The 7,232-nt window shown below is 42.0% G+C and overlaps 1 long non-coding RNA gene across 1 annotated transcript; it reads left to right on the top strand.

Moving 5' to 3' along the window:
• Positions 1-824: 824 nt before the first annotated feature.
• On the top strand, positions 825-6,920 carry LOC116527210. The gene is made up of 2 exons (XR_004258427.1): positions 825-2,374; positions 6,416-6,920. It is a non-coding gene; the product is annotated as an uncharacterized LOC116527210 (long non-coding RNA).
• Positions 6,921-7,232: the final 312 nt, after the last annotated feature.

Consider the following 7,232-nt stretch of genomic DNA (forward strand, 5'->3'; position numbering starts at 1 on the left):
ATCTATCTTGAAATACTATCTGGTCAAAATCAGTTTATCATTCCATTGCTTTTCAACTCGTATATTTTGCTCTTGTGAATTAGATATGGCCATTTCCTGAGATACTCACAGCCTAATGGGGAAAATGAACCTGTCTGTTTCATGACTCACATAAGCAAAGGGAGCATGACAGAGGAGCAGTGCCTGCAGCAGATGGAACAGGAGTTGGAGCAGCTTGCTCTTACGTCCTCCCAAGGTTCTTGATGAACATGTCCCTTATAAGCACCTGCGACATTCTGTTTCAATAATGAGCTTGTTTCTCCAACTTTTCTGTGAGTTCCACAAAGATGGAGTGAGTCAGGCATCTGCTTCTTTGCATTCATAATTCCCAGCACAGTGCCTGGCATGCAGTTAGTTCCATGCATTATTTAGCCAATGTAGGTTATCTCCTGGGGCTAAGTAGTTCTTGCAGCTGTCCCTGCAGGCTATGACTGGGACATGCATGAATGATTGGATCTAGAAAGGACTGAAGGCCCCCGCCCCATCCGGAGGGAGGATTTGGGCCTCAGGACAAGGGAATCCTTGCCATGTTGGAATGCGAACTCAGTGCAGTTGGGTCTTCCTGTAGTTCCAGAATATTGGACAAATTTTCATGTTGTGTGAAATCTAGGTTTGTTTTCTGTTGGTAACTGATATTCATTGCTTAAAAATACAGAGAAGGCTGGGGAAAAATGAAAAAAAAATTGTAACCCACTCTTTTCTAGCATTTGATCTTTGATTAAAAGCTGTGGACATTTTTCACCTTCTAGACTCGGTGCGGTGGGGGGCGGGTGGGTAAAGGGCAGGGGCTGGAGGGGAGCTGCTGCATGGGTCTGGACCAACATGCCCTAGAGGGGTAAATGGGCCTGCAAGTGTTGGGTGTCCATGCCCTCTCTGACATGGAAACTTTATGCTGAAACATGCAAACCCTGGCACCTTATGGCCCTGCTGTTCCCTGGCCCGTGGGGACATTCTGCTTCCTTCCGTCCTTCTTTGCTAGGCTCTTCTTTGAAACTTATGTAGGAATCAATGATCCAAACTGGGGGCTGGAATTCCAAGACACCCACTGGTGATCATTGCTCCCTGTTGCCTAAATCAGCTGCCATTCACAACTTAGCACAGTGGCAGAAATTTCACATATGGGACAAGAAAAGGAGAGTGCTGCAGAAATCTCTTTCTAGGGTTGATTGACTGACTTCAAAGAAGAATCATCTCTGTCATAACAGGTCTTAATTAAATTACGTTGCATGTTAATTTTCTCAATGCCAATCTTACTACCCTAAGCAGACTATAAGACCCAAGTAGTCAGAAAATTTTCATCTCCTAAATTGCCTAGCGTAGAGGGTAGCTGATAACAGATATTTTAAAAATATTAAATGTTTACATGAGATCAAATCAAACGTGACTTAGCTTATGATTTCATGAGACATTTTGAAAATTTTGATAAAGAGGTGTGGTGGAATATAAGAATTACTGTGTATCTTCCTTTATATTCTCATTACAATTAGGCCTAAACATTTTAGATATTTATAAATAATGTTAAAACAAGGACATTTATTTGATAAGATACGGTATCCATAAGAATGTTACATTTATGTCTGTCTTAAGATAAAGTTTCAGAAAAATCTGTTTCACAGCAAGAAAGATTCCTTGAACTCTAGAGATCTAGAAAGATTTTGAATTCAAGCAAATGATGCTTTTTAAAATACTGTTCTAGCATGGTGAGAAATGCATTTCCACTTAGTGATTATAGAGATGGACAATAAGCCCAGTTTCCTGGAAGGCTTAGTTGGGCTGGGATGATAATGGCTCAAGATTTGGCTTTCCAGAGAACAGTAAAAAAAAAAAAAAAAAAAAAAAAAATTATCTTTGAGGATGTCCTTTAGGAAGGCTTCATAAGCATTTTCCCAAGGCTGATAGCATAAAACCCAACCCCTAGACATAGCATGAGGGCTTTCCCAAACTTCTTCTCCAGATTCTTTCATTGATTAGCTTATTCCTTCTTCTACCTGGCCTAAAGAACATATCCCAAAGCCATGAAAATAACCATCTTTTCAGAACACCTAGAGCCACAGGTAGCTGGGATGATTGCTCCTAATATTTTGTTCTTCTCTACATTAGAATCTACACACTTTGTGAGGTGAGTTTGCAATTTCTCCCACAGAAGCTTGGCTGTGCCTTGCATTTTGGCCAATGAAATGTGACGGAAGTGACTCATTCCAAGAAAAACTCTTAAGCGTTACTGAAAAACTTCTGTCTAGTCCTCTTATGCTGTTACCATTCTCCATGTAAAGAACATGCTGCATACAGTAACAACTTGCATGGAAAATGAAGAGACACCTGGAACAGCCTACACGTGAGGCTACGGCTGCCTGTGACTCACCATTTCTGCAGCAATAGCACAGTTACATCATTGTCTGTCTGTTTCTCTCCTCCTTTACCAAACCCATTTCTATCTCAGGCTGAGGCCATTTCCTTTGCCCAAGAGACTGCTCCTCACCAGTCTCACTTCCCCTCCCCAGATTATTCAACAAGACAATGTGCTGTGTTCATGAGGTTTTAGCTTAAATGTCACATTTTTGGGGGTGAGAGAGGGAGAAGAGAGGCCTTCTTTAATTCTCAGCATAAATTATGACTTTTCTTTGTGTTTGCTATCTTGGTAGCTTGTTTACATTGTTATGCACCCCTCATGACAATTTAGAATCATATTCATGTGTGAATTGGTTTCATGTCCTTTTTTCTCTCCAGCGCATAGAAACAGAGATCATGTCTATTTTATTTCTCACCATAGAGGCAGTATGTATGGTGGCTAAACTCATGGGTGAAAATTCCAGCTCGGCCATTCAGTAGCTATTAACCGTTGACAAGCTGTGTTACTCAACCATTGGGCCCCAGTTTCTTTAATCCTACAGTGGAGTCATAACAGAAAATACCTCACATGTTTTTCATACAGAGCAAGAAGAAAAGGCACATAAAGCACTTAGAATAAAGTTCTATTGTTGACCCACTCTGTTGGCATTGTTAGCATCCTATCACCCTGATTATTTCGGTGTCTACAGTTAGGACCCACTGTGTAAATATCTGTTGGATGAATGGATGCAGGCTACCCACTATGATGATGGTCTGTTATGACAGAGCCTTGTCCTTGGTCATCAGGTAAAAATGTGGTGAGTAGTAGAAGACTGGTTACTCTGCAAGTTTCCCAGCTCCAGGAATATTATCACCATCATGTCAGTATCATCCTTCCATCCTTCTCTGTTTCCTAATAGAAAGTGCCCTAGCATGTCGGCTGGAGGGGAAGGTGATGGTTATACATCCTGTTGCACAGTAGACAAAAGAGAAGACTACTCAAGGGAGATCACTATCTTTGGAGAAGAGTGGGATGAAACTTGAAGGTGCCTGAGTTATACTGATTTTTTTTTTCTTTTTACCATATCAACATGAAGCTAGGAAGACAGAAAGGGTGAAGTTTGATTCTTAAATGCAACGGGTGGGGAACTCTGTGGGTGGGGTATTTTCACATTCATGTAAGCATGATTTCAGATGTGAGCTCGCCTGTAGGTGAAGACCCTTAGTCCTCAATCTTCCTCTCCATCGGGCTCTCTTTACCTTGTCTGCAGTGCTGCAGTCGAGGTGATCAATGACCTTCTCCACCTCTTTATTCTTCAGTCTGTGGCCAACCGCGTTTCAACTAACACAGCAGCAGTTTCCATCATCTTCTCTTTTGTCCCTTTCCACTAAAGTACCTGCAAAGCAAGGCACTCACTTTTCCAAACTTCCTTTTAACAAGAGGCGACCATGTGACCCAGTGCTGGCCAACGAGCCCTTAGACAGTCATTTGAGATTTCTGGGAAAACTCTTGCCTCCTTAACAAAAGAAAGTTATGATAGGAACTTTCCCTCTTCTTCTGCCATGAAAAGGCTGTGATGACCAAAGCTGTGCAGCCATCGTGTGAACACAAGTTTGCTAAGCAGGAGAATGAAAAAATCAACATTGGAGGGTGGCAGATATGAATCGTAGAAAGAGCCCAGGTTCTTGGTTTCATTGCTAAACCAATGCTTTGGTCTAGAATCATTTACTCACAGCCCTCTGCACTAAGAGATACTTAGATGTCTTGACTGTATGAGCCATTATTTTAGTGATTTCTGTTACTTGCATGTAGAAATGTCAGAATTGTGATAGCACCTAATATTTGAAAAGTCCTTTTCTGGACCTCTGAGATGTACATGAGAGGGATATGGTACCAGTGACTTACTTTGAGTAGACAAATGAGACACATATGAGTAAAACAGAAAATGGCAGAAGAGAATGCACACTGGCCACATCTGTCCAGCTCATGTGTTCAATTTTCTATATCATTTGTCTCCAAAGTACTGAATCTGGAAACTAAGTTCTACTTTAACCATTTTAAGTTTCCCCATATGTTAGATTTGGAAACTGATCATTAGGGAGTTAAAGCAACTTTGTCAATATCATCATATGATTAAAAGGCAGAGTTGGGTTTCTAAACAAAATCTTCACTTCCTGAGTAGCTGCTTCTGAGCCCTATGCATTATTGCTGTCAATTTACCTAATCAATACTTAGTGTCTAAGTTACTTAATCTCCTAATTTTATTTCCTATTTTCTATAGGAACAAGCCAGAATATGACATTTATTTTTTCATTTATTCTTTCATTCATGTTGCCGTTCTTTTACCCAATCTTCTTTGAGAGTTTACCAATAGTTACTGCATTTTCTTGATTTTACTGGTGAGATTACTGAGGCACGGAAGGATTAAATGATTGCCCCAGGGTCACACAGTCCATGAGTAGCAGATCAGGAATTAGAACGCTAACTGTTCACCTGTGAAACTGTCCCTTTAAACTTTAGAAAATGAATCAGGGAAGAAGAGAAGGGGAGAAAGAGAACTGAATCCAGCTTGCAGCATGTTTAGCATTCGCCATGAGGGAAGCCTGCTCTCTGACCTGCTTCCTCTTAGCTGTTTGGTGCTGATTGCCTCAGAATCTCATCGACTCTGTTCCACAATTAGAGTTCCACTTAACTGCTCTGTAATTAACATCTTGAACATTAGAAAACCTTGTCCACTTGAGATATGGTTTTAGACCACTTTCATGCTGCTGATAAAGACATACCTGAGACTGAGTAATTTATACAGGAAAAAGAGTTTAATGGACTCACAGTTCCATGTGGCTGGGGAGGCCTCACAATCATGGTGGGAGGCAAGGAGGAGCAAGTCATGTCTTTCACGGATGGCAGCAGGCAAACGGAGAGTTTGTGCAGGGAAACACTCCTTTTTAAAACTATCAGATCTCATGAGAGTTATTCGCTATCATGACAACAGCGTGGGAAAGACCCACCCCCATGATTCAATTACCTCCTACCGGGTCCCTCCCACAACACATGGGAATTCAAGATGAGACTTGGGTGGGAACAAGCCAAACCCATATCCAATAGCCTTTCAGTCTTGTGTATCAGTGAAACTACTAACTCAGCTGGTCTGAAGGACTCTGCAAGGACCTGACTCACCAAACAATGCATTTTCCATGTCCCGATGGTTTCACCCCTCTTATCCTGACTGATCAGTGACCCCAATCTTCCAGCCCCTCATCCTCCATGAACAGCTCCAGCCCAGAACCCCTTGAGGAAATAGAGAAAAGAGTCTCCTTCTGTCTCTTTACTTGGTGCCCTGTAATTATTAAACTCTTTCTCTGCTGCAAACCCTGCTGTCTCAGAGTATTGGTATGTTACTATGCAGCAGGCATACATACCTGCTGGTCCTTTAATATCTATTCCATTACTCATTCATTCATTCACGTTTTTGTTATTTTATCCAATATTCTTTGAGAGTTTGCCAGATGGTACCATTTTTCTCAATTTACTCGTGGGAAAATTGAGGCTCAGAGAAGTCAAATAATTGTCTTAGGGTTACACAGCCCATGAGCAGAAGAGCAGAAATTCAAACTTTCAACTGTTTGCCTGGATAGTCACAGCCTCTCTGTTTTACTGCCTTGCCTCTCCTACAGGTGCAGTGGACATAGCACCCTTCTGTGTTCCCCTCCAGGTCTCAGGGAACAGCTCTGCAATGGGGTTATGCTGGGAGCCTGTTTATTCAAGGACGAAATGTTTCATGAGTGTGTTGGGCTTATCCAGGGTTACACAGGAAGTCACTGTCAAGATCATGTATATCCTGTGTTAGTCCCTGTGGCCATCAGTCCTCTTCTGATCACCACTCAAACTGACTTGAGTGAGAAAGAAATTTATTTACTTGATTTGCTCGTAAGTCCAGGGATATACTAGTTCCAAGTATAGCTGAATCCAGTAGCTGAAGCACTTTTCTCAAGATCTGCTTTTTCTGTCTCTCTTTTCTGATTTAACCTGTGCTGGCTTTTATTTTAGGCAGACTCACTTCAGGAGGTAACCCCTGATGGACACATACTCTTGTCCTTGCAGGAGGCAGAAGATGTCCCTTCTCTACTCTTCCAAGCAGTTTCAGTGCAAGTCCTGGACCTGGCTTCCTGCCCTAATGAAGTCCCACACCCTATGATACGTTTGAATAATTGTCCCCTCTAAAACTCATGTTGAAATGTGACTCCTGCCTTGTGGAAGGTGTTTGGGTCATGGGAGCAGATCTCTCATGAATAGGTATGTGTCCTCCCCATGGTAATGAGTTTACATGAGAGCAGGTTATTTTTTTAAGTATGGCCCCTGCCCTCTCTGTCTCTTGCTCCTGCTGCTGCCATCTGATATGCCAGCACCCTCTTTGCCTTACATCATGATTCCAAGCAGAAGCAGATGCTGGCACCAGGATTCTCATAGAGCCTGCAGAACCATGAGCCAAACTAAACCTCTATTCTTTATAAATAACCTAGTCTCAAGTATTTCTTAACAGCAATGCAAAAACCGACTAACACACCATCCTTGAATCAGTCACAGTGGCCAGACAAAATGGAAGGTTCTGATTGTGTAGGCCTGGATTATGTGCCCTTCCTGATCATGTAGTGGAATCCAGAAGAACTATGAATACAGCTATGATAGAAATAGGAAAAAAAAAAAAAGGATTATAGCTCAGCAAAACAGCAAACATCCCCTGGGTCAATGCAGGGGCACCACACACAGTCTATCAATGAGAACTCTTTAGAAAGAGACCCATGGGTGAGGCCCCTGTAACCATGCTGGGCACACAGTAAATGCTCAGAAACTGTCTGCTAAATGC

The sequence above is a fragment of the Sapajus apella genome, unplaced genomic scaffold (genome assembly GCF_009761245.1).
Source record: "Sapajus apella isolate SASKATOON/1434 unplaced genomic scaffold, GSC_monkey_1.0 scaffold2, whole genome shotgun sequence".
In the NCBI taxonomy this organism is placed as follows: Eukaryota; Metazoa; Chordata; class Mammalia; order Primates; family Cebidae; genus Sapajus; species Sapajus apella.